Here is a 27,308-nt window from a genome sequence, read left to right as displayed (position 1 = left end):
CCTTGTTCTTAATTGGGAGAAATGCCACTTTATGGTTAATGAAGGAATTGTATTGGGACATAAAATTTCTGAGAGAGGTATTGAAGTTGATAGAGCTAAAGTTGAAGCAATTGAGAAGATGCCCTATCCTAGGGATGTTAAAGGTATTCGTAGTGTTCTTGGTCATGTTGGGTTTTATAGGAGGTTTATTAAAGACTTCTCTAAGATTTCAAAGCCTCTTACTAATCTTCTTCAAAAAGATGTACCTTTTGTTTTTGATGATGATTGTAAGGAAGCTTTTGAAACTCTAAAGAAAGCCTTAACAACTGCCCCTATAGTTGAACCTCCTGATTGGAATTTGCCTTTTGAAATTATGTGTGATGCTAGTGATTTTCTTGTGGTATTTGTTCTTGGATAGCGAGTAGATAAAAAACTGAATGTTATTCATTATGCTAGTAAAACTCTTGATGCTGCTCAAAGAAATTATGCTACTACTGAAAAAGAATTGTTAGCTGTAGTCTTTGCTTGTGATAAATTTAGATCATATATTGTTGATTCAAAAGTTACGATTCATACTGATCATGCTGCAATTAGATACCTTATGACAAAGAAAGATGCTAAGCCAAGGCTTATTAGATGGGTACTTCTTTTGCAAGAATTTGATTTACATATTGTAGATAGGAAAGGTGCTGATAATCCTGTTGCTGATAATTTGTCTAGATTGGAAAATATTGTTTATGATCCTGTTTCTGTTAATGATAGTTTTCCAAATGAACAATTGGCTGTAATAAAGGTGAATTCGCGAGATAGCCCTTGGTATGCTGATTATGCTAACTTTATTGTTTCCAAGTACTTGCCTCCAACCTTTTCAGCTCAGCAGAGGAGGAAATTCTTTTACGACTTGAGGCATTATTTTTGGGATGACCCACACTTATATAAAGAAGGAGTGGATGGTATTCTGCGAAGGTGTGTTCCCGAATATGAACAACAAGAAATATTGAGTAAATGTCATGGTAGTGCTTATGGAGGACATCACGCCGGAGATAGAACCGCGCAAAAGGTTCCGCAATCAGGTTTTTATTGGCCAACTCTATTCAAAGATGCAAGGAAGTTTATTTTATCTTGTGATGAATGTCAAAGGGTTGGTAATATCTCCAGACGCAATGAAATGCCTATGAATTATACTCTTGTTATTGAACCGTTTGATTGTTGGGGATTTGACTTCATGGGACCTTTCCCCTCTTCAGAAGGTAACACTCATATACTTGTTGCTGTTGATTATGTTACTAAATGGGTGGAAGCCATACCTACAAAAAGTGCTGATGGTGAGACCTCTTTAAGAATGCTTTTAGATATTATTTTTCCTAGATTTGGAGTTCCTAGATATATTATGTGTGCAGATGGAGGTTCTCATTTTATTCATGGTGGTTTTAGAAAAACTCTTGCTAAATATGGTATTAATCATAGAATTGCTTCTGCTTATCATCCTCAAACTAGTGGGCAAGTAGAATTATCAAATAGAGAGATTAAATCTATCTTGCAAAAGACTGTCAATAAAACTAGAAAGAACTGGGCTATTAAATTGAAAGACGCACTATGGGCCTATAGAACTGCTTATAAAAATCCTATGGGTATGTCGCCCTATAAAATGGTTTATGGAAAAGCTTGTCATTTACCTTTAGAATTAGAGCACAAAGCTTATTGGGCTATTAGGGAACTAAACAAAGATCCTAAACTAGCCGGTGATAAGAGGTTGTTGCAATTAAGTTCTCTAGATGAATGGAGAAGTGAAGCTTATGAAAATGCTAAACTCTTTAAAGAGAAAGTTAAGAAATGGCATGATAGAAGAATTATCAAAAGAGAATTTAATGTTGGGGATAAAGTCCTATTGTATCGGTCTCGTCTCAGATTCTTTGCAGGGAAATTACTCTCGAAATGGGAAGGACCATATGTCATTGATGAGGTTTATCGGTCAGGAGCAATTAAAATTAGTTCTCTCCAAGGCAATGCCACGCAAGTGGTGAATGGACAAAGACTCAAGCATTATATCTCAGGTGATTCTTATAATGTAGATGTTGATGTTATTCGAGTGGAAACACCGGAGGCTTTCATCAAAGGTCAAATTAGCAGTCCGCCAGAACTCGACTTTGAATAGGTAACAGTACAGGTAATAAAAAGTTCGCGATTTACTTTCCGAACATTGTTTTTGCTGTTTTTGGAAAATATGAAAAATTACGAGATCGAAACAGAGTGGAGGAGGCGCACGAGGGCGTGCCCCCATAGGCCGGCGTGGGCCCCAGCCTGGCCGCGCCGCCCTATGAGGACACCGCCTCGTTGTCCCTCTCCGACTCTTGTTCGACCTGGTACTTTCCTTCTGTCGTAAAAATTACTACTATATAATCCCCCGGACCCCTGGAGGTCCGTATATCGTTTTTTCGACGTGTTTTGTTTCGAGCTATTTCTGCCAGGATTTGCTTCGGATCTAGAGGTATCATGTCTTCGTCAGAGACTCCGGGGGACAGTTCCTGCAAGGGCGTTGACAACTTGTACATGAACGAGCTGAGGATGCATCCCAAGGAGTTGCTGCTCGTTGATGGGGAGCTGCAGATCAAAGATGTCCAGGGTCCTAAAGGAGAAGGAAGCTTGGAAGACAGGATGGAGAAGCTAGAACAAGAGGTCTTCAACTACAAGAAGATGGCTGAGCGTGAAGTGGATATCTTCCATAAGATTGTGTCTGAACTCATTGCTGAACACGAGAAGGAAGTTGCAAAGCTATGAGGCGACATCCTCTCACTTCACGACACCACCAACAAACTCCAAGCTCAACTCTATGACGTTCAGAATCAGAATTGTGAGTATGAAAACAGGTTTAAACACATAAGCCATGTTGCTAGTTTCAGGATTCCCGAGACCAAGATGTCATTTTTTGATGGAGAGCCTCTTCCTTGGAAGTCTGAAGACGGGAATTCATCACCGCCACCACCGAAGGATTAATTCATCATCGGTATTGGCATCCCCTTGGTTTGTTCCAAGCTTGGGGGAGTGCCGCGGTATCACATCATCACTATCTTTTACTTTTTATTATCAAGTAGTGTCATATCATGAGTAGGGAAGTTATCATATAAGATGGGTTGCAGTGTGAAAGTATCTCTCCTTTAGTTTGTCTATGTATCCCTTGGGGTGAGTTATCGTTATGAAATATTAATGAGAAGTCTTATCATTTACATATTGCACACCTTATTTTAGTTTGCAATTTCTATTATATGATTGATCTTGATTTTAGTATTGGTACCACTTTGGGAGCATTGAGTAAATCTATTTGGTTTTGGCAAACTTAGCATTGGTCAATAGCAACAACACCTTGAGGTTTAAGTAGAAAAGAGAAATACATATAGTTGTTTCATTGTCTTCCTTTCTTGTTAGCTCATAGCTTATTATTCTGAAGTTAAAATTGTTTGTGCTTGCAAGAAAGATGCATGATTATGTCTATCACATGTATATTCGTTTGTTTCCCTCAACTCTTATGCTTGCTAATTAACCTTGCTAGCCAAAGACCTGTACTGAGAGGGAATGCTTCTCGTGCATCCAAACCTTTAAACCAAAACCCATGCCATGTGTGTCCACTATGACTACCTATTATGTGGTATTTCCTGCCACTCCAAGTAAATACTTCATGTGCTACCTTTAAACAATTCAAAACTTTATTACTCCTTATTTGTGTCAATGTTCTATAGCTCATGAGGAAGTATGTGGTGTTTATCTTTCAATCTTGTTGGGCAACTTTCACCAATGGACTAGTGGCTTCATCCACTTATCCAATAACTTTGCAAAAAGAGCTGGCAATGGGATTCCCAGTCCCAAACTAATTAACCAAAATAGACACTCCTCCATGGTATGTGATTGTTGGACGGCACCCGAAGGATTCGGTTAGCCATGGCTTGAGAAAGCAAAGGTGGGGAGGAGTGTCATCTAAAATAAAACTAAAATAAAAAGACACTCCTTCATGGTATGAGATTGTTGGCAGGCACCCGAGGATTCGGTTAGCCATGGTTTGTGAAAGCAAAGGTTGGAAGGAGTGTCAACCAAAAATAAAACTTTATGGGAGCCGCTCTTTGAGAGTCTGTTTGGCAAGGGGGTTAGAGTACCCGCTACCATTCGTTGACAACAACAAACACCTCTCAAAACTTTACTTTTATTCTCTTTATATGATTTCAAAACTGAAAAAGCTCTAGCACATGATTTAATCCCTGCTTCCGTCTGCGAAGGGCCTGTCTTTTACTTTATGTTGAGTCAGTACACCTATTTCCCTCCATCTCAAGCAAGCATTTGAGTTGTTGTGATCAAACTTTTATATTGTGATTTGCTTCATCATGTCTTTACTCTTCCTTGTTTAGTACAAGTTTTATCTGAATGAATATAGCTTAGCAAGTTATCAATGATCATTATGATTGAGTATGCAGGATGAGCCACATAAGCTTTAATATGAGAGCGCTGCTCAATAGATAAGTATAATCTGTTAACTGTTCTCTGACCAAGAACAAAGTTTGCCATCACCAATTATGATTTCTTATGCACCTTTATTTGTGATTACCTTATACTTGTTTCAAGTTGAGTCATATGAGGAAGTTGTTTACTAGAATGTCTTGTGTGAATGAACATGATGCTTCTTGTCCGTATTTGATTTATCGACTCTTCACTCCATAAACATGTGGTCTTGTTTACCGAGTTCAGTTTCGCTTGGGGACAAGCGAGGTCTAAGCTTGGGGGGAGTTGATACGTCCAATTTGCATCACTATTTTATATCATAATTTGCTGTTATTCATTGATATATTTCATATTTGGAGATAATACTTATGTTATTTCATCTATTTTGCATGTTTCATGATTATTGGAGGATCGCGCACCGGAGCCAGGATTCTGCTGGAAAAAGCATCGTCAGAACGCAATATTTCGGAAGATCAACAATTGACGGGAATTACACGAAAACTCCTATTTTTCCAGATGACGAAGGGAGCCAGAAGGGGGAGCTGAGGAGGGCCGCCATGGCCCCCCCTCACAGGCCGGCGCGGGCCCTGCCCTGGCCGCGCCGCCCTGTGAGGAGGGGGCCCACAGCCCCCTCTCGCCTCCTTTTCTTTGCGTACGCCTTCTTCCCGAAAACCGAAGCCAGAGGGGGTATGTCGAACAGAGCCACAGCCGCCTCTGCGGGGTGGAGAACACCAGAGAGAAAAGAGCTCTCCGACAGGCAGGAATCCGCCGGGGAAATTCCCTCCCGGAGGGGGAAATCGACGCCATCGTCACCGCCATCGAGCTGGACATCATCTCCATCACCATCACCATCATCTTCATCATCATCACCGCCGTCTCCACCGCTGCACCTCGTCACCGATGTAGCAATTTGGGTTTGATCTTGATTGTTTGATAGGGGAAACTCTCCCGGTGTTGATTTCTACTTGTTATTGATGCTATTGAGTGAAACCATTGAACCAAGGTTCATGTTCAGATTGTTATTCACCATCATATCACCTCTGATCATGTTCCATATGATGTCTCGTGAGTAGTTCGTTTAGTTCTTGAGGATATGGGTGAAGTCTAAATGTTAGTAGTGAATTATGGTTGAGTAGTATTCAATGTTATGATATTTAAGTTGTGGTGTTATTCTTCTAGTGGTGTCGTGTGAACGTCGACTACATGACACTTCACCTTTATGGGCCTAGGGGAATGCATCTTGTACTCGTTTGCCAATTGCGGGGTTGCCGGAGTGACAGAAACCTGAGCCCCCGTTGGTATATCGATGAAGGAGGGATCGCAGGATCTCAGAGTTTAAGGCTGTGGTTAGATTTATCTTAATTACTTTCTTGTAGTTGCGGATGCTTGCAAGGGGTATAATCACAAGTATGTATTAGTCCTAGGAGGGGCGGTACATTAGCATAGGTTCACCCACACAACACTTATCAAAACAATGAAGATTAATTAGCCGTATGTAGCGAAAGCACTAGACTAAAATCCCGTGTGTCCTCAAGAACGTTTGGTCATTATAAGTAAACAAACCGGCTTGTCCTTTGTGCTAAAAAGGATTGGGCCACTCGCTGCAATTGTTACTCTCGCACTTTACTTACTCGTACTTTATTCATCTGTTACATCAAAACCCCCTGAATACTTGTCTGTGAGCATTTACAGTGAATCCTTCATCAAAACTGCTTGTCAACACCTTCTGCTCCTCGTTGGGATCGACATTCTTACTTATCGAAGATACTACGATACACCCCCTATACTTGTGGGTCATCAGGTATCGACTTGTCAATGCCTACAAGTTGTAGACTAGGGTTTTGTTGGAAGTAGAGGGCAAGTAGATCTCGAGGGTTTCAGCCGGAAAAGTACTCGACTGTTTATGAAAACTAGGGTTGCGTGAACAATGATTCGATCCTCTCTTTGTCCCTCGACCCCCCCTTATATAGGAGGCGGAGCCGAGGGTTTCGTATTACATAAGTTTACATATTCCGGGAGACTCTTTGAGTCCAACCCGTAAAGTTACAAATCTCTTTATTCCTAATACAACTCTATCTTTCCTTATCAACTAATTGGGCTTCCGATCTTCATATTCTTCGACTTCATGGGCCTTCAGTAAACCCCGGGTACCATCTTCGGCAGGCCCATTGGGGATGCCTATGTCAGTAGCCCCCGAGATTTTGCTTGAGTCGGAGAATCAGGGAAAATCTCCAACTTAACAATTAACATATAACTTCTTCGAGTTAACTCATATCTTTAATAAAACAAACATATATTGTACAGGGATAACGGTAATTGGGGCTAGTTCATCTGACGGATCAGGTACTAGTTAACTGCTCTTGTGGCAATCCGCAAAAACCTACTTCAAGATCACATCCCTGGACATGATCTCGGGATACTGGCGTAACTCGACATGTGCCGCTTAAGGTCTTACCAGATGCCGAGTTCCAGTCATGTTTTTATCGGGTACCTAAATCGTCTGTTAGGATTTTTCTTCGTATCTGTTGATACGGAAAAAAGTAGCAAACCGCCGTCAGAGACGGTGCTACGCCGCTCAGGATGGATCCGGGGACTTACCTTCGCAAAGTTTTGCGGCATTCAGAGATTATTCGCGACTGAGGCGCTGTGAGAATATATTGTCGAGTGCCTTTTTCGGCTGATGGAATAGCTTATTTATTCGAGTCAACGGATGACTTGTATATTTTTATCTTGTTCTCCCGATGGGAGTATATGAAGAGTTATTTGTATAACTCGAAATATACTCATCATGCCGTTTCTAAATTCATCGGGCACGCGAACAGCGTTCCCGATGGGAGTAGCTCCCGAGGCTACAGCCAAGTGCTCGTACTTGGTTGTAGGCTCACCGTTGTAACATCTTTGTCACTATTTTGTCTTCTTCTCGAATTCTTCCATCTTTATCGGGTGCGCGACCAGCGCTCCCGATGGGAGTAGCCCCCGAGGCTATAGTCGAGTATTTATACTTGGCTGTAGGCTCAACTTGCATTGCTGAAAAACTCTATATTTTTATTGTCCATGTTTATCTCCTATCAGGAGTATAAACAATACTTCTGATAAGAGTAGCCCCCGAGCATATGAACAAATGCTTGGATTTGATCATAGGCTCTCGCCTATTCTTTCTTGCCATACTCGAGGTTTTTAAAGTAGCCCCCGAGCATTTTGATCAAAAACTTGTGTTTGGTCAAAATCTCTCGAGATTACCATTATGCCGTTGTTGTCGCCAGTGTTCATATACCACAGCCGAAATTTTTCCATTATAAAGTGACATCACTGCTGACGACAGCCACGACCACTGTATCGGGAAAACGCGAGTTCTGTCTTGTCACTGACCTGCGGGCCCAAAATCTACGCCACTTTGACACGTTATGCAAGTGGGGGACACATGTCCTCCGCTTTTCCTGGCACGCGCGCTGTAGCGCCTGTCCAGTTCCATCACGGTGAAAATACTTTTTTACCCCTTTAGCCACGTGTAAAGCATCGAATCCATTCTCATACCATCCAACGTTCGACGTTTGGGCTTAACCTGCTATAAATAGTCATCGTCTTCCTCCGTCAATCCCCTTCGCTGCGCCGCGCTCACATCTCCTCTGCCAAAATCTCTCTGCAACCACAAAGTCCAGTGCTCACGCCCTGTTCTACCTCTTCCAACGCCATTGTTGATGCCTCCGCGCCCAAGACTCACGAGGCATAGCACTCCCGAAGCTAACATGGCGGCGCAAGATCTGGGAACTTTGGAGTGGGAAAGATCCAAAATCTCAGGCCAAGATGTGAATCTGATGAAGAAGCTTGGCCTGACGAAGAAGAAGGATGCAGTGCGCTTCCCCAGCGAGGAGAGCTACCCGACGCCTCCCATGGAATATCGGGTTAGCTTTGTTGACCATCTGATTCGCGGCCTCTCTGCTCCTATCCACGATTTTCTCCGTGGACTTCTTTTCGTGTACGGGTTGCAGCTTCATCACCTTACTCCCAACTCCATCCTCCGTGTTTCTATTTTCATTACCCTTTGCGAGTGCTTCCTTGGAGTCCATCCTAATTGGGCTCTGTGGAAGCGCATCTTCTTACTCCGCCGTAATGGCTCCCACGACATTGCCTACAATATAGGCGGTGTTTGTATTTGCGTTCGCCCTGATGTCGAGTATTTTGACGTCAAATTCCCTGACTCGGTCCAAGGGTGGCGCAAAAGATGGTTGTATGTCTGCGAGGAATGCGCCGACTCGCTGGAATACAACATCCCTCCTTTTGGTGGTAGCGCAACAATTCTTCGTCGCCGATCCTGGGACGCAGAAGCTACCGAAGAAGAAAAAACAGCGACAGAAGCACTGATGACCCATATCCACGAGCTCCAGAATACCCACGGCAAAGAACTGTCGGGTATCCAAATTACAACATACTTCCTTAGGATCAGGGTGTAGCCTCTGCAGGCCCGCAAGAACCCTCTCTAGATGTATGCTGGCGATGAAGATGTGGATCGCGTCTCGAAGGATCTCTCAGTGAAGGATCTGGAAAGGCTTGTCCGGAAAATTTCCTCGCTGAGCAAAAAGGACGCCATTCCAACCTCATGTCGTGTGAAGCCGTATAGCGGCACCAACGCTCTTCCCAAGGTGAACTATTTTTACCCTTTCGAAGTTTAGCATTTGTTGACTATTATTTTGTGCTGAATTCCTTATTGTCGATATATCTTGTCATTTTTTAGAAACACCAATTCCTATCTTCTCTTCCTCCGCTACCCGAAGGCGGGGAGGAACGGACCGTCATTATTGACGACAATCAGGGTACTTTTCGCCCTGAGAGTGAAGTTGCGGGTTCTCACAAATCCGCGGCTTCCTCTGAAAAACATCTTGAAACCGAAGCTTCCGAGTCTTCGCGTTCGCTCCCTTCAGCTGCTTCCCCGAAGAATAAGAGGAAGAGGGAGGAGCTCGAAGATTCCGGCACCTCCAAAGCGGGGAAATCTCCTGTCCAGGAGACTTCCCCCAAAAAAGAGGGGAAAGGCTTCAACCCCTACGAGGATGCTCTTGTTAGCTCGTAAGTTCACTTCACCTTTTGTATTTTTTGCTATATTGCTTTTTCTGTGTCTTCTCATACTATCTTTTGATGCGTAGTGGCGACGAAGAAGAGGACCCCATTGTTAATATGACTGCTCACACGAGCACATCACATACCTTGGTGCTTTCCGAGACTCGCCTTGCTACCGAAGAAACCTCGCTTCCTCAGCGGGATATAGGGGACTTGACTCCTCCCGGCAGCCCCCGTGCCCCTTCGCCGAAGAAGGCGAGGGTTGAACCTGTCGAAGGATCAAACCTTCTACCCACGAGTTCGTCGACTCCCTCCTTGGATGACGTAAGTGGCCTCACCACCCCTTTTTACTGCTGTCGAGCTTTTTCTTCTTTTGGTTTTCTTATCCCTTTTCGTTTTCTCAGCCTCTGATGCAACAATTTACTCGTCTCGGTACTCAATTTGTTGGGTACCGCGACCATGCGAACAGTTTGAAAGGTACTTCTCTTATCTCTTCCTTGTCGAACAATTTTCCTCTGCTACTTTGTTGTAACTTTTGTTGTTGTCCTTTACCAGAGGATCTCGCCAAAGCTAATAAGCGCGCCGATGATCTTGCTCTCGAGCTAGCGAAGAGCGAAAAAGCTCGTGAGAAAGCTGAGCTAGACGCTGCCTCGGTTGAGGGTCTTCGAAAAGGACTCCATGATGCTGAGAACATCTTGAGTGAACGCACAGCTCAACAGCTTGCTCGTGAAACTACCATCGCCGCTCGCTTGGAGTCGCAAAACCGACGCTTTGTCAGTAAGTATCAGCCATTTTCCTCGAGTTGACTCTAGCATTATTTTTTGCGTATACTTATTGATAATCTGGAATTTTCTTCAGCAGGGAAAACCAGCCAGGAATATGGGCTTGAAAAGCCGGAAGATGACCGTCTCCTTGACGCTCTTTCTCTCCTCAAAATTTATGGAGATGAAGTGCGCCAAAGCATCTCTAATGCCAAGGCGGCATTTTCTCGGCTCTTCCCCTACTTCTTCCCGAAGACAGATGAGCCCAACACCTTTGCTGCGTGATACGTCTCAAACGTATCTATAATTTCTTATGTTCCATGCTACTTTTATGATGATACTCACATGTTTTATACACACTTTATGTCATTATTATGCATTTTCCGGAACTAACCTATTAACGAGATGTCGAAGTGCCAGTTCTTGTTTTCTGCTGTTTTTGGTTTCAGAAATCCTAGTAAGGAAATATTCTCGGAATCGGACGAAATCAACGCCCAGAACCTTATTTTTCCCGGAAGCTTCCAGAGAGCCAGAGAGGGACCAGAGGGGAGCCCTGGGGGCCCCACACGTGGTGGCGGTGCGGCCCAGGGGGGGCGCGCCCCCCTAGTGTGTGGGACCCCCGTGGCCCCTCCGACTCCGCCTCTTCGCCTATTTAAGCCGTCCTGACCTAAATCTTCGAGACGGATTGACGAAACACCAGAAAGCCTTCCAGAGCCGCCGCCATCGCGAAACTCCAATTCGGGGGACAGAAGTCTCTATTCCGGCACCCTGCCGGGACGGGGAATTGCCCCCGGAAGGCATCTCCATCGACACCACCGCCATCTCCATCACCGCTGCTGTCTCCTATGATGAGGAGGGAGTAGTTCTCCCCCGAGGCTAAGGGCTGTACCGGTAGCTATGTGGTTCATCTCTCTCTCCCATGTGATCTTTACGTGATCATGAGCTTTGTGATCTAGTTGAATATCATCTATGTGCTACTCTAGTGATGTTATTAAAGTATTCTATTCCTCCTTCATGATGTAATGGTGACAGTGTGTGCATCATGTAGTACTTGGCATAGGTTATGATTGTGATCTCTTGTAGATTATGAAGTTAACTATTGCTATGATAGTATTGATGCGATCTATTCCCCCTTTCATAGCCTAAAGGTGACAGTGTGCATGCTATGTTAGTACTCGGTATAATTGCAATGATCTATCATGCACTCTAAGGTTATTTAAATATGAACATCGAATGTTGTGGAGCTTGTTAACTCCGGCATTGAGGTGCTCTTGTAGCCCTACACAATGAATGGTGTTTGTCATCCAACAAGAGAGTGTAGAGAAAGTAGTATTTGTTTATTCAGTTATGTGATCAATGTTGAGAGTGTCCACTAGTGAAAGTATGATCCCTAGGCCTTGTTTCCGAATAAGTTACACCACAGAGAATTGCCTCTCACGCCAGCAAGCTATTTTCTGGCACCGTTTATTTACTCTTCTGTTGCATGTTTACTCGCTGCCATCTTTATTTTAGATTGCTATTACCACTCATATTCATCCATATCACTTGCATCTCACTATCTCTTCGCCGAACTAGTGCACCTATACATCTGACAAGTGTATTAGGTGTGTTGGGGACACAAGAGACTTCTTGTATCGTGATTGCAGGGTTGCTTGAGAGGGATATCTTTGTCCTCTACCTCCCTGAGTTCGATAAACCTTGGGTGATTCACTTAAGGGAAACTTGCTGCTGTTCTACAAACCTCTGCTCTTGGAGGCCCAACACTGTCTACAAGAATAGAAGCGTGCATAGACATCAAGCTATTTTCTGGCGTCGTTGCCGGGGAGGTAAGCTAAAAGGTATTCACAGCCTCCGACTACTAAGCTATTTCCTAGCATTGTTGCCGGTGTGTGAGTGCTCGAAGCTATTTCCTTTAGATCCTGCAATTGCATCTTTTTGTTTCTTGTTTTTATTTTTCACTAGTTAGGCATAATGGAAAACAACAGTGAGCTTTTTAATCTATTTCCTGAGTTAAGACATGAATTGTTTGATGCGAAAATTAAAAAACCTATGGAACCTTATCTGCATGATAGTAGCAATGTTATTAGTATGAATGCAATTACTGCTAATGCTATGGAAAAGTCTAAGCTTGGGGAAGCTAGTTTATATAAAAATAATCTTTTTTGCTCCTCAGCTTTGGAAGAAATATTTTGCTCTGATAATGCTTTATCTCCCATATGCGATAACTCTAATGATGCTTCTGATATTTTAAATCCACCTACTGAAAGTATTCCATATAAAATACCTATGAAAATTATTGAACATGTTATGGATAACCGCTATAAAGGGGATGGAACTGTCCATCCTGGAGATCATTTACTGTTTTTGCATGAATTATGCGGGTTATTCAAGTGTGCAGGTATCTCTATGGATGAAGTTAGGAAGAAACTATTCTCTATATCGCTATCTGGTAAAGCGGCGCATTGGTATAAATTGCTGAAGAATGGGAATTCTCTTGATTGGAAGGATATTGTGCCTCTATTTTACTCTAAATTCTATCCTCCGAGTGAAATTCACAAAGACCGAAACCGCATATATAATTTCTGGCCTCATGATGGAGAGAGTATTGCCCAAGCATGGGGAAGATTGAAGTCTTTAATGCTCAAATGCCCCATTCATGAGCTTCCTGGTAATATCATCATTGATAATTTCTATGCAAGACTTTCTTTTCAAGATAAAACCTTGCTGGATACTACTTGTTCTGGATCATTTACACGCAATGAAGAAGAGTTTAAAAGGGACCTTCTTGAGCGGATTCAGGAGAATACTGAAGGATGGGAGAACAACAAAGGTAAAGAGTCAGGTATAAATTATGATTATGAATGCATTGAAACTTTTATGGATACTGATAAAATTCAAAATATGAGTTCTACTTATGGTCTTGAATCTCAAGTTGTTGCAAATCTTTATAAAGCTTTTGCCTCTCATTTTGAATTGCCTAGGAAGAATTTTGATAAGTATCATGAACCTTTCAAAGACACTTGCATGGAAAATGAAATTGTTGTTAATGATTGCAATAAACATGCTCAAACTTCTGAGAATGCTATTTCCTATAAGCATGTTAATTTTTGTGGAATACATAGACCTTGTGGAATTAATCAAATCGAAGATGAATATTGCATCCATCACATAAATGAAAAAACTAGAAAGTGGTCTAGGGCTCTAGATGATCTTGGTAAAAAAGTTTGTGCCCTCTATCCTTTTATTTGTGAACTTTTCCATAGAGCAGGTCATTTTAATTTTCAATGCTCCTCCAATGATAATTCGCACCCCATGAGTGCTGCAAATTTGTATTGTAATGATGAAATTACTCCTAATCAGCATGATGAACTTACTTTATTTTTGTGGTGTGAAGAGTTATCAAGAAAAATCTCTTTGTTACATATGAGTGATCTTGATATTGATGATGTCCTGCATGGGTGTTTTTCTTATTGCATTGATAATTGCCATACAAATACTTACATGCAAAATATTTTAGAAGATGACACTTTGCCAAAATATGATAGGACCGCTGTGTGTTTTGAACTTATTAATGAAAAGGAGGAATCCTCCCAAGTTTCTTCTATTGTTTCTGGAAATAAATCAGGTTATGTGGAGGAGCCCCCCTTCAAGCCTCTTCCTCCTAAAGAAGGGAACGAGGAGAAGGAGGAGGAGAAGAAGAAGAAGAAGAAGAAGGGAACGAAGAAGAAGAAGAAGAAGAAGAAGGGGAATAAAAAGAAAGAGGTAACAACATATCCCCGCATGTATGAGATAATGATAGGTAACCGTAAGTATGTTGCTCCTGATGATTATTATGATAATGAATCTGAATACAATGATCTTCCTATGCCCTTTACCTACATTAGTGATCATGATTTGAAAGAGCACACTACTTTTGATATTGAAAATCTTTGGGAAACTAATTCTGAAAAAGATGATGTTAATAATTGCCATAGTATCAGTACTATCCATGCTTCCTCCCTGAGTTCGATAAACCTTGGGTGATTCACCTAAGGGAAACTTGCTGCTGTTCTACAAACCTCTGCTCTTGGAGGCCCAACACTGTCTACAGGAAAAGAAGTGTGAGTAGACATCACTGCGCTTGCCAAGCGCTTCATTCCGAAGGAAGATCTTGGGTTAGCTCTTCGGCAAGAAAACCTGAAGATTGGCCTTGAAGGCACCATTGCTTTGGTTGCCGAGAGCCAACATCACGTCGACTGGGCTAAAGTTGGTGATGTGAAGAGTATGGAGACGAAAAAGTGGCAATCTTTGATCAAGGCCGCCAAGCCGAACTCGAATAAAATCCTCTCCTTCCTCGGATACAAACCAACTCCTTCCCCTAGTGCTTCAAAGCCGGAGGTCAAGTAGACCATCTTGTCCTTGATTTCTTTTTTCCGTTCCTCTTTTGTTAGTGTCGCCGTAGACGCTTTTGCGACAGTCTATCATTGGTTCACTAGGAACCCTCTATTTTGTAACGCGCTTGTAAATATTCAATATGAATCAATGAAGTGCTATCTTGCCAAGTTATTGATGTCTATATTCTTTTTCCAGTTGATTTTTGACAACTATACCGCGGTTCCTCGTTCCTCGGATGCCTTGCCCGCTTCTTCCTTTGCGAAGAGAACTCCCGCTGATAATCTCAACGAAGATTCTTCAAGTACTGAACCTGATCAAACCTTGAACGAACTCCGACAGCAGCTTCAGGCGATGAAGAAACAAGTACTTATAGTAATGGAGCAATCCCTAAAGTCGTCCGAGAAAGAGAAACAGGCACTCCATCAAGCCCAGGAAGCTTTGACTCTAAAGGAAGCTGCGGTTGCCGAAGCCGCCCAAGCTGCTACTCGAGAAAACTTTATGCTTGAGATGATGACTGACGCAAGCCAGGATATGGCGGGTACGCTTCTTGTCTTCACAGTTTCACCAATCTATTTGATTCTTGTCTCTTATCCATGTGCTTTGGTTGAACAGGCTCTTTTTTGGATACTGTCGCCGAAGATCAACGTGTGGAGGCGAGATCCACTCATATTATAAGGCTTGCCCAGGAGCATGGTTCCAATTTTTGGGCGACGCCGGATCGCACCCGTGGAATTGTTAGATTTCAAGATCGCGCAGGTCAAGTTCGCGACTTTCTTGATTTCGGCTCTGGTTTATAACACCATGTTTCCTCGAAATGCCCCACCGAAGACTCTTCCTGATTTGATGAACAAGTTTCGGGATGCTCCTCGTATCCATGAGTTTGTGAGAGCCCAATTAACTGCGGGAGCTCGATTTGTTATGATCATGCTGCAGATTATCCATCCAAAATTGGATATGACTAAGATTGGTTAATTATGCCATGCTAAACTGAAAAGGCGAAGGAGGAATATCGAAAAGATCAACGAGATTGTCACGCCTATAGCCAACGAGATGATGGACGATTTGCTTCGGATGGATGCAGAATTCTTCGTCAAGGGCAACTATGCTGAACATATGAGTGCCTCTGCTGATGACGAAAGGATTAACATAGATGACCTGTTGGGTCTTGAATAGTTATAATTCTCTTGTAAAAAAGGGCCCTGTATATTGTAAATGCTATTTTGTAAGTCGTTTTATATTTTTTCTTTATTTCTAGCCCCCGAGCGTTTGTCAGCGGCTATATTCTTTTTATTGGTTTGCGAGGTTTTTTGAACCAAGGCAAAATATCTTTGAAACTATATAATGTGAACTTGAGTATATATATTGTATTTTGCGGATTGCAAGCCCCCGAGCCTGTCGAAGAAAAAGATTATATCACCAATATCTTTATTATATTGCAGCACCGCGAGTCCGCCTCATTAAAAACCTTCCAGCCCCACTCGAAAGCTCTATCTGCTTCTTCGTTCCACTCGAACTTTTCTCCTTGCTTAATCAAGGCGTAAAACGGCAATGCCTTTTCTCCTAGTCTGGCGATGAATCTGCTTAAAGCTGCGACTCGTCCAGTTAATTGTTGTATCTCTTTTAACTTTGTTGGCTTCCGCATCGTCACGATGGCCTGAATTTTCTCCGGGTTAGCCTCAATTCCTCTTGCCGACACCAGGAACCCGAGAAGTTCTCCCGCGGGGACGCTGAAAGAACACTTCGTCGGATTGAGCTTGAGGCAGAACTTGTCGAGGTTGTCGAAGGTTTCCCTGAGATCATCGATCAAAGTTGACCCCTTCTGTGTTGTTATGACGACATCATTGATGTATACTTGAACATTCTTGCCAATCTGTGTGGCAAGTCATTTTTGCATCATCCGCTGATATGTTGCACCCGCGTTTTTCAACCCGAAGGGCATTGTTCTGTAGCAGAACACGCGATAGGGGGTAATGAAAGCTGTTTTGACTTCATCTTCTTCCTTTAGTCGAATCTGGTTATAACCAGAATATGCATCCAAGAAGGAAAGACGTTCGCAACCTATCGTGGAGTCGATAATTTGATCGATCCTTGGGAGGGGAAAGTGATCCTTTGGACAATGTTTATGGAGACACGTGAAGTCGACGCACATGCGAAGGACCTCTGTGTTTTTCCTCGGGACCAGCACTGGGTTTGCTACCCACGTGGCTTCTGTGTATATCTCTTTGATGAACCCAGCTTCTCTGAGTCGATTGATTTCTGACAGCATAGCTTTGCGGTTTGGCTCCGAAAAACGCCGCAAGGGTTGTCTGATTGGCCTAGCCAATGGATCCAAGTTCAAGGGGTGCTCGGCAAGTTCCCTAGGTACTCCGGGCATGTCGGCTGGACACCATGCGAAGATTTCACAGCACTCACGGAGGAACTCGACGAGCGCGCTTTCCTATGCGAGGTCCATGTTTGTGGCGATAGCTGTCGTCTTCTTCGGATCTGTCGGGTGTATATGTACTTCCTTCGAGTTCTTGGTGGTATCAAAGGTTGGTTCTTTGAGAGGTCTCCCAACATCTGGCAACACGTCGTAGTCTGTTGTCAGTTTTGATGCCATATATTCTGCTTGCATCCCGAAGGTTTCTGACAATCGATGAAAATCCTTGTCGCATTTATCTGCTACCGCAAAGCTGCCCTTTACTGTAATTGGTCCTTTGGGTCCAGGGAGCCTCCACAACAGATACGTATAGTGTGGTACTGCCATGAATCTAGCATATGCGGGTCGTCCCAATAAAGCGTGGTACTGTGATGGGAAATCCACGACTTCGAACTCCAGCCTTTCTATCCTGTAATTCTCTCGGGTTCCAAAGTGAACGTCGAGATTGATCTTCCCCAATGGATAACTCGGCTTGTCCGGTGTGATACCATGGAAACGCGTATCCGTTGGTTTTAACTTCGCCAAAGATATATTCATTTTCCTCAATGTATCTGCGTACATGAGGTTTAAACTGCTGCCTCCATCTATAAACACTCGCGATACGTCGAATCCTGCAATCACCGCTGGTAAGATTAAAGCTGATTGCCCTAGTCGAGGGACTTGCTGCGGGTGATCTGCTATGGTGAAACCAATGTCCTGTCCCGACCAATTCAAATACTCTATTGTTGGTGGAGGCATCTTTTCTGCCATAAAAAGTTGCCGCGAGATTACTTTCTGAGCTCTATTAGACGGCCTGGCTTTCTGAATCATCGAGACCGCACCATTGGTGTCGATGTAAGGAGGTGGCTGTGGAGCTGCCGCTATTTGTAACTAATGCCAATTTTCGTCCGTAATTGCGGGAGGAGGTGGAAGATGAACCTCACTCCTTGGCCCCTGGGGGTATCTGTTTGCTGCCTGTGCGTTGACATGCCCTGCAAATCTGTTCAACGCCTGAAAAGTTCGACAGTCTTTCTGCAAGTGTCCTGACTGTCTTTTTTCCATTATTGTCGAGATAAAAGTGCATTTGGCATGGTCCGTTATTCATCATATCTTCGGGAGATATGTATGGCCTTTGGAATCTTGGACCATTATTTTGCCTACTTGGACGGGGGCCGTCCTTGTGGTCGTTGCGCTGCTCGCCGCTGTTTTGATAATCATCGCGACTGTTTCCTCCGTTATTTCCTCGAAATCCAGCCGATATTTGGCCGTGAGCATCGTAATCTGAGGACTGTCGAGGGAATCGTCGTCTATTTTGAAAAATTTGGTTGCGGTCATCCTCAGGCGACCTGTGCCGTTTATTGTGAACATCATCCTCTCCATCCGCCCACCTATTCGCTATTTCCATGAGCGCTGCTATTGTCTTTGGATTGGTTCTCCCCAAATCCTCGACAAAGTCTCTTCTTCGGATACCAGCAATGAATGCATCTATCGCCCTCTCGTCAGATATGTTTTCTGCCGAGTTTTTGATAATGTTCCACCTCTGGATATATGTTCTCATTGACTCGTCGTATTTCTGTCTGCAAGCTCTCAATTGATCCAATGATGCAGGCTTCTTGCATGTAGATCAAAAATTCTTTACAAATATATCCTCGAAACTTTCCCAGCTGTCGATAGACCCAGGAGACAGCTTCTTTATCCACGATCGTGCGGCACCACTCAAGTGCACTTGAATGTTCTGCATGGCTATTGCTCTAGTTCCACCCACTAACTTTACCGTCTTGAGATAATCAATTAGCCAATCCTCCGGATCTTTCGATACATCGAATTTTTTGTAATTATCGGGTAGCTTAAACCCTGATGGTACTCGAGTTCTGCGAACTCGTCTCGTAAAGCACGGGAGTCCGCACATATCTTCTTCATCAACCTCTGGTGAGTGTCGACGTTCCCTTCTTTCCTGTCGTGCTCTATCCACTCTTGCTTGCGTTGTTGTTTCCCTTGCCCCACTTGCTTTCGCGGGATCTTGCACTGCTGCAGCAGGTCGTGGACTGTTTTGCCTTGCAGATCCTTCGGGAGGCGTATTTGCGAACGCCGTTCCCATGGCTCCAACCCCTGCCATGACCATGTTATACAACACCTCTCTTGGATCTCCGGGAGGTGGCCTGGATGCTAGGATCAAAGCTTGTGTCGCCATGTATCCAGCTTCTGGTGTTTTGGGAATAATGTTCCCCCTCGTGTCGATCGACATAAAGGACATGTCGAGATTTTTAATTAAATTCTCCCTGTCAGCCTCAGGTATATTTTGCAGCCTAGATCTTCCTCTATTTCGGGCTGCCCTGTGACTATCTCCCGAAGTACCTGACTGTCGGCTGAGCTCTGCCCTTCTTCGGCTTGACTCGGCAGTTGCCTCCTTTCTTCTATTCAGATCAGCTGTCTGTTTTTCTAATTCTTGTCCAACACGGGCGAGTATGTATTGGTATGCTTGCAATTCTTCCGCCGTAGCAGTTGTGTTCATTGGTTCCGTACCGTCCATGGCTCTTGCGGCTCTGTCCCACGCTGCTTGTGGGAGTTGAACCCTTAGACGTGGTGTAGGCCCGACATATTTAGTGCCTAAACCTCGCCTAAGATCAGCGGGATCGACATATGGGTTTCCCACATCATCGAAAGCCTTTGACGTCTCCTCCGCGCGACTTGCTTCTCCAACTACATAGATTTGATGATATTTTGAAGCTGTACCTTTGCTGGGATTGGTGACACCGTCGTATAGATCGGTGAAGACCTCCCGAACAGAGGCAGATCTGTCGATGAAGTTATAGCTGTCGACGCTGTCTGAGTCACTGCTTATATTGGAGTCCGCGAACGACTCAGAGGATACGCCGCCGAAGATCTTGATAATTTCCCCGCTTGTGGACGACTTGTCGAGGCGCGGCGATGAGATTTCTTCGGCGTCGACCTTGAACGATGATGATGATCCCGAAAAATCGGAATCGACCGCCGATAATCCCGACGATATCGGAACCTCGAAATGATACGATCCTTCCTTCTCGACGCGGAAGTGGAACTTTCTGAACGTCATCTCCATAGGCTCCTCCATATACGCATATGCATCCAAACGGGAGGGCGGGTGAGGAATAAAATCGACTAGATCAGTTTCGATCCGTTTACCTCGATCCATCGGGTTGCTTGCTACCGAGGAAATCGACGATATTGAACGTGCCATCGAGATCAGCTCCTTGTCGCCTCTAGACCCCACAGACAGTGCCAATTGACAAGGTATCGACTTGTCAATGCCTACAAGTTGTAGACTAGGGTTTTGTTGGAAGTAGAGGGCAAGTAGATCTCGAGGGTTTCAGCCGGAAAAGTACTCGACTGTTTATGAAAACTAGGGTTGCGTGAACAATGATTCGATCCTCTCTTTGTCCCTCGACTCCCCCTTATATAGGAGGCGGAGCCGAGGGTTTCGTATTACACAAGTTTACAGATTCCGGGAGACTCTTTGAGTCCAACCCGTAAAGTTACAAATCTCTTTATTCCTAATACAACTCTATCTTTTCTTATCAACTAATTGGGCTTCCGATCTTCATATTATTCGACTTCATGGGCCTTCAGTAAACCCCGGGTACCTTCTTCGGCTCCAAAGTGATAAGAAAAGGAAATCTTACCGCTCCAAAGTGAATTCGTATTGCTTACCACTTGTAGGAACAACTAGTGCACGGATGTAGCGAAGCGAATATCAAGGGTATAAGAACAAATCACACGGCAAAGCAGGATATATGTGGGGCTGTAGGTAGGCTACCTATTTGCACCAATAACAAGCTCTAGCGCTGACCGTAGATAACCAAAGATACTCACACAAGGCGATAAATGTGGCAATGCAACTATATGGATGAAAGGTTGCAATGCACTCGAGAGACACTAGCAAAGCTCAACGACACAGGCACAAGATTGCTCAACTACAGGTGCAGAAAAGTAAACTAGGCCTTCACTTGATCTTACTAGCACTTCACACTTCTTCTTTTTGAATTTTCTTTTTGTAACACACGCAACTATGTAGCTCTTTTTTGCTTCTTTTTTATTTTCTGATTTCTTTTTTTGAATTTTATGACTCAGCTCCTTGATAACACGGCCAACAAATAATGCAAAGCACCAAAACCCTAATGAGCAGTCTGTCGAGCGGTAAAACTAGTCTCTTTTGGGGAAGTTCCTAGTCACGTATATCGAAAGGCTGTAGCTATGGTTTGGACAAACACACTGTATGCTATGTGGACTCGGAGCAACAAAAACTGACTCTAGATGAAAGCGGAAACACAAACCCTAACAATACTAGATGGAAGAAAAAGATACGCAAAAACAACTACGAAAAGCAACTAAAACTCGTAATTAGTGCAATCTAAAGCTATGGCAAACCCTAACCCTAATATTTTTGGCTTTTTTGGATAGGAAACACTCACAACTCAATTATGGGGTGGATTGTGGATGGCTTACCGAGGAAACCCGAGAGTCTGATACCAAGATGATATGGGGTGGCCCGATCTTCTCAGTAAGCAACGGGGGTGATGATGATCACGGGATGATGGCAGCGGAGATAACTTGATGAAGTGGATGATAACTTGTATGATGCAACGAGATCTCTCGATTGGTCCCTGTCGCCAATGCAACAGCTCTCAACCCTGCAAGATATTCACAACTCCACACACTTGCGCATGTAGCCGCCGACCACGAAGCGGTAAGTTGCAACCTCCTAATTCCCAATGGAACAGCAGATCACACAAGACTTTCAGATCTACACCAAATCAAAGCAATATGGTGTATGCATTCAATAGTTTTGCATAGCAAACAACTAAGAACTAGGGTTTATCTTAAACATGGTCTAAACCTAATTGGGGGGCGTCCTGGGCACTTATATAGGGGTTCAGGACGACCTCAGGTCGAAAAGATACAAAAATAACCGACCCATAATAGATCTGGTCGAGACAGACTCGGACTCGGCCGGCCTGGGGGTCGGTCGACCGGGCCTGGGACCGTCCGGTCCGGTTTGGACCGGGCCAGGGACCGGATGGCGACCGGGCGGGCGTCCAGGCTTACTGGATACGCCCCGGCTGGCACAAGCATGGGACCCGGTTTGGACCGGGCTCATCCGGCGTGGGAGACGGTCCGACCGGGCCTGGGACCGGGCGACCCGGCGTCACAGCCGGTTGACCGGGCTAGGCGCTGGCCTGAAGACCTCCTCCTCTCGCGCATGCCTCCCGCTCCTCCCTCGCGCGTCCATCGGATGTCTTCTTGTCCAGCTCCATGTCCAGCTTCACGTCTATCTTCTTGTCTAGCTCCATGTCCAGCACGTCTATCTTCTTGTCCAGCTGCTCCTCTCCTCCTCGTACGATGCTTGCTCCTTCTTCATACGTGATCATACATAAGTAATACGACTTAGGCAGTATAAAGTTCTCATCGATCAAAGTATCACTTAGGAACAAGTTCACCTGTTGTTTAAGTAGCTTCGCACGGGCTCGTGTCATTGGTCCAATCCTAACTTCATTGGACTTGAGCTTCACAGCATGATCATCTTCAACTTGTAATGACGGAGGTAGTAGTGAGGTAGGGATGTCCTCATCAAAGACTCAACAAAAGAAAAATTACATAAATAAAACATGGGTTAGCTCCCAAGGGTGTTTTTCTATAACGCCTTTCAGCTAGACTCGGTAATTTGAGAAGATGCTCACATAAGAAATATGAATTGAAACAAAAGAGAGCATCAAAGAGCAAATATGAAACACATTTAAGTCTAACCCACTTCCTATGCATATAAATCTTGTACACTAATAAATCCACAAAGAACAAAGTGACAAGCATAGAAAGATAAAACAAGAGCAAGTTCAAAACTTTCAGCATATAGAGAGGTGTTTTAGTACCATGAAAACTTCTACAATCATATTTTCCTCTCTCATAATAACTTTAAGTAGCATCATGAATAAAATCAACGATATAACTATCACATAAGATATTCTTACCATGAGCTACATGAATACAAATATTTATTACTCCCCACATAAGCATAGTCATTCTTATTAATTGTAGTGGGAGTAAATTCAACAAAATAGCTATCATCATTATTCTCATCACCGTAATCATCAAATATAAGAGGCATATTGTAATCATAATTAATTTTCTCCTCAATAGTAGGTGGACTGAAAATAACATAATCATCATTGTAATCATCATATATTGGAGGCATAGCATCATAGAAAATTTCCTCCTCAAAAGCTGGGGAACTAAAAAAGATCATTTTTCATAAAAATTAGCTTCCCCAAGCTTAGAATTTTCCATAGCATTAGCAATATTGGTGTTCAAAGAATTCATACTAATAACAATGCTACCAGCATGCAAGTAAAGTTCCATAGGTTTTTAAATTTTCTCTTCAAACACCTCATGTCCTAACTCAAGATAAATACTACAAAGCTCTCTAATTTTGTTGTTATTTTCCATTAAACCTAACTAGTGAAAATAAAAATAAGAAACAAAAAGATGTAATTGCAGAATCTAAAGGAAATAACTTCGATCACTCACTAGCAACTAAAAGACTTAGTAGCCAGAGGATGTGAGTACCTTTTTACCTCACCTCCCCGACAACGGCGCCAGAAAAGAGCTTGATATCTACGCATGCTTTCTATTCTTGTAGACAGTGTTGGGCCTCCAAGTGCAGAGGTTTGTAGAATAGCAACAAGTTTCCTTTAAGTGGATCACCCAAGGTTTATCGAACTCAGGGAGGTAGAGGCCAAAGATATCCCTCTCAAGCAACCCTGCAATTACGATACAAGAAGTCTCTTGTGTCTCCAACACACCCAATACACTTGTCAGGTGTATAGGTGCACTAGTTTGGCGAAGAGATAGTGAAATACAAGTAATATGGATGAATATGAGTGGTAATTGCAATCTGAAATAAAAATGGCAGCAAGCAAACATGTAGCAGAACTGATTGTAAACGATGTTTCAATGCTTGGAAACAAGGCCTAGGGATCATAGTTTCACTAGTGGACACTCTCAACAATGATACCGTAATTGAATACATAGATATTATCACTTCACTATGCTACTCGGAACCACTCTCCAATTTGATAACAAACACAAATTCACCGCGTAGGGATGCATAAGCACTCCTTAAAGTTCGCATTCCCAATCTATGGACGCCCCACGCTGTCACTTTGAGCATACAAAGATGGTACTAACTAGACACCACAATTCATAAGTATTTATGTAAATTAAGCTTAAAAAACAAACACGGTGTGCACACTGTCACCTTCGCACCATAACATCTACTTATTCAACTAGATTACAAAGCTCATGATCACATAAAGATCATACATAGAGAGATAGATAGATCACATAGCTACCGGGAAATCCCTCAGCCTCTTGGGAGAACTACTCACTCCTCATCATGGGAGTCAGCAACGACGATGAAGATGGCGGTGGAGTCGATGGAGATGGCTCCGAAATCGATGGAGATAGCTCCGGGGGCAAATCCCCGTCCCGGTAGGGTGCCGAAACAGGGACTTCTGTCCCCCGGATCTTGTCTGCGATGGTGGCGGAGCTACGGAACTTTTCGTGGACGAAGGCTGATTGATTTAAGGTTCACGCGTCGAGAGGCTTCTTATAGGCAGAAGGGGGAGGTCGGTGGAGGCCAGGGGGCCCCAGACCACCCCTAGGCGTGACCAGGGCCTGGGCCGCGCCTAGGCCTGGTCTGGACGCCCTGTGGCACCTCTTCGTCCCCCCTCTTGACTTCGTCTTCGTTACGGAAAGATAAGATCTTCAGCTTTTGTTTCGTCCAATTCCGAGAATATTTCTTGTACAACTTTTCTGAAATACAAAACAACAGAAAACATGGAACTTGCACCGTGACATCTTGTCAATAGGTTAGTGCCAAAAAATGTATAAAGTGCAACGAAGTGTAAGCAAAACATATATAAATTGGTGTAAAACAAGCATGAAGCATTAAAAATTATAGATACGTTTGCAACGTATCAAACACAAACCGGGAGAGCATGCTTTCAGAACCGTGTCTCTTGAGATCCTATATAGGAGAGATACGGTAATGTATTTGGGGGAACACACATGCGACACATTGTGTTACTTCACCCACATTGGTGCCATCAACTAAGTCTGACTCTTTTGACTACATCGTCATCTTGAGCCAGAGTACCACATGTGTCGATGCCGCCACCGCAACCAAAACCCTTCTTTCTAGTGTTAGGGAACATTCTTAGTTTTCTCGTACTAGTAATTGAGATAGATATGCCATGTTTATCTTACCTACCAAGATGTATATCTGTTTTGTGTAGTATCATCGACTAGATTAATATGCTTAGGTTATTTTCCATGTCATATCTGTTTTGTTTTCAAATTAATCTTTATTAAAAAATCTCTCATATATTTGAGAAATGATCGTCCCTCCTCAGTTTCATTTTTTAGTTTTGTATGATATGAGTGGATCATGCCCAAGAATAGATAAGGTCGCGCAACACAGTTTCTATGCCACTAGGTTCCTTAAACTGGTCTTGGAGCTCCAACACCTCCTTAAATCCATTCATGTGGGAGTGAGTTGTTACACACCCCATACATGACCTCTTATAGCATATGGATTCTTGAAGAAGGATGAAGACTATTTTTGCAAAGGTAAATGTGAAAAGATAGCAGGGGTAAGAGCATCCCCACTCGTTGGCGCTCCCCACGCCCAAATCCGGCGAAATTTTCGTCCGGATTGGAGGAAGATTTGGCCTGGGGAGCGCCAAAGTTCCAGCCGTCCCCCCGGCAGGAAACCCCCAACCTCGACCATTTGACATATTTCAAACAAATTTAACATAAAATTTAACAAGTTCGGCGACCAAGAGTACGAAAATTGCTGAAACAAATTCGGCGATAATCAGTACAATGTTTAACAAGTGCTGAAACAAATGAAGCACACAATTTCACAATTTTTCAAACAAATTAAGACAGACTAGTTGGGGTCGGCGTTGGCGTTGCCTCGGAGCCTCCATATGTGCTCCACCAGATCATCTTGCAGCAGCTGATGCATTGTAGAGTCTCGAATCTCCTGGCGCATAGCAATGAAGACGACCCATGATGGAGGCACCTGGTGATTAGGCTGTGCAAGAGGACCCTCTCTCTCATATGGTGCTTCTTGCTCAGCCAGAGGAACCGGATGCTTTCGCTCATTTTCAATAATCATATTGTGTAGGCACACACAACAGTTCATCACCTCCCACATCTGATCTTTGGACCAAGTCATAGCGGGGAACCGGACGACAGCAAATCTCTGCTGGAGGACACCAAATGCACGCTCGACGTCTTTTCAGCAAGCTTCTTGTTTCTTGACAAACTCGCAAAGTTTGGGGGTGCTAGGGTTCGAGATAGTCTTCACAAATGTTGCCCACTTTGGATAGATACCGTCTGCAAGGTAGTATCCTTTGTTGTAGTGCCGACCATTGATCACATAGTCCACCGGGGGAGCATGACCCTCAACAAGCTTGGAAAAGACCGGGGAGCAGTTTAGGACGTTGATGTCATTGTTGGATCCAGGCATACCAAAGAAAGAGTGCCAAATCCAGAGATCATGGGTAGCCACTGCTTCAAGTATCACAGTGCAGCCCTTTTTGTGACCCTTGTACATTCCCTGCCACGCAAACGGACAGTTCTTCCATTGCCAATGCATGCAGTCAATGCTTCCAAGCATCCCTGGAAAACCCCTAGCTTCATTTGTTGCAAGGATCCTCTGAGTGTCTTCGACGGTGGGTGATCTCAAGTAATAGTCCCCGAACATCGCTATGACGGCCTGCAGAACCGGTAGAAACAATCAAGGGCGGTGGACTCCGCCATCCGAAGATAGTCATCTGCACTATCACCGGGAGCTCCATACGCCCAAGATCCTCATAGCCACCGTGCACTTCTGCGGTGACGAAAATCCAACCAAACCGGTGCAATCCGCCTTGCATCGAAGTAGGGATCAAAGTCTCGGATGGCATACACAATTTGCGAAATAGCTTTACGGTCATCCTGAAACGACGCCGGAAAACACTCTCACCGTGCAATGGATTGTCGGCGAAGTAGTCGGCGTACAACATGCGGTAGCCCTCCATTCGTCGTCTCGGCTTGCACTTCCGGCGACCTGGTGCCGACCCACCACGTCGACCAGTTGCCAGTCCGGCATACATGCTTGCCAAGCAACCGAGGATCATCATGTGCTCGTCGTCTTGGGCGGCTACTGCCATCTCTTC

The sequence above is a fragment of the Lolium perenne genome, chromosome 4 (assembly GCF_019359855.2).
Source record: "Lolium perenne isolate Kyuss_39 chromosome 4, Kyuss_2.0, whole genome shotgun sequence".
Lineage (NCBI taxonomy): Eukaryota > Viridiplantae > Streptophyta > Magnoliopsida > Poales > Poaceae > Lolium > Lolium perenne.
This window is presented reverse-complemented; position numbering follows the sequence as displayed.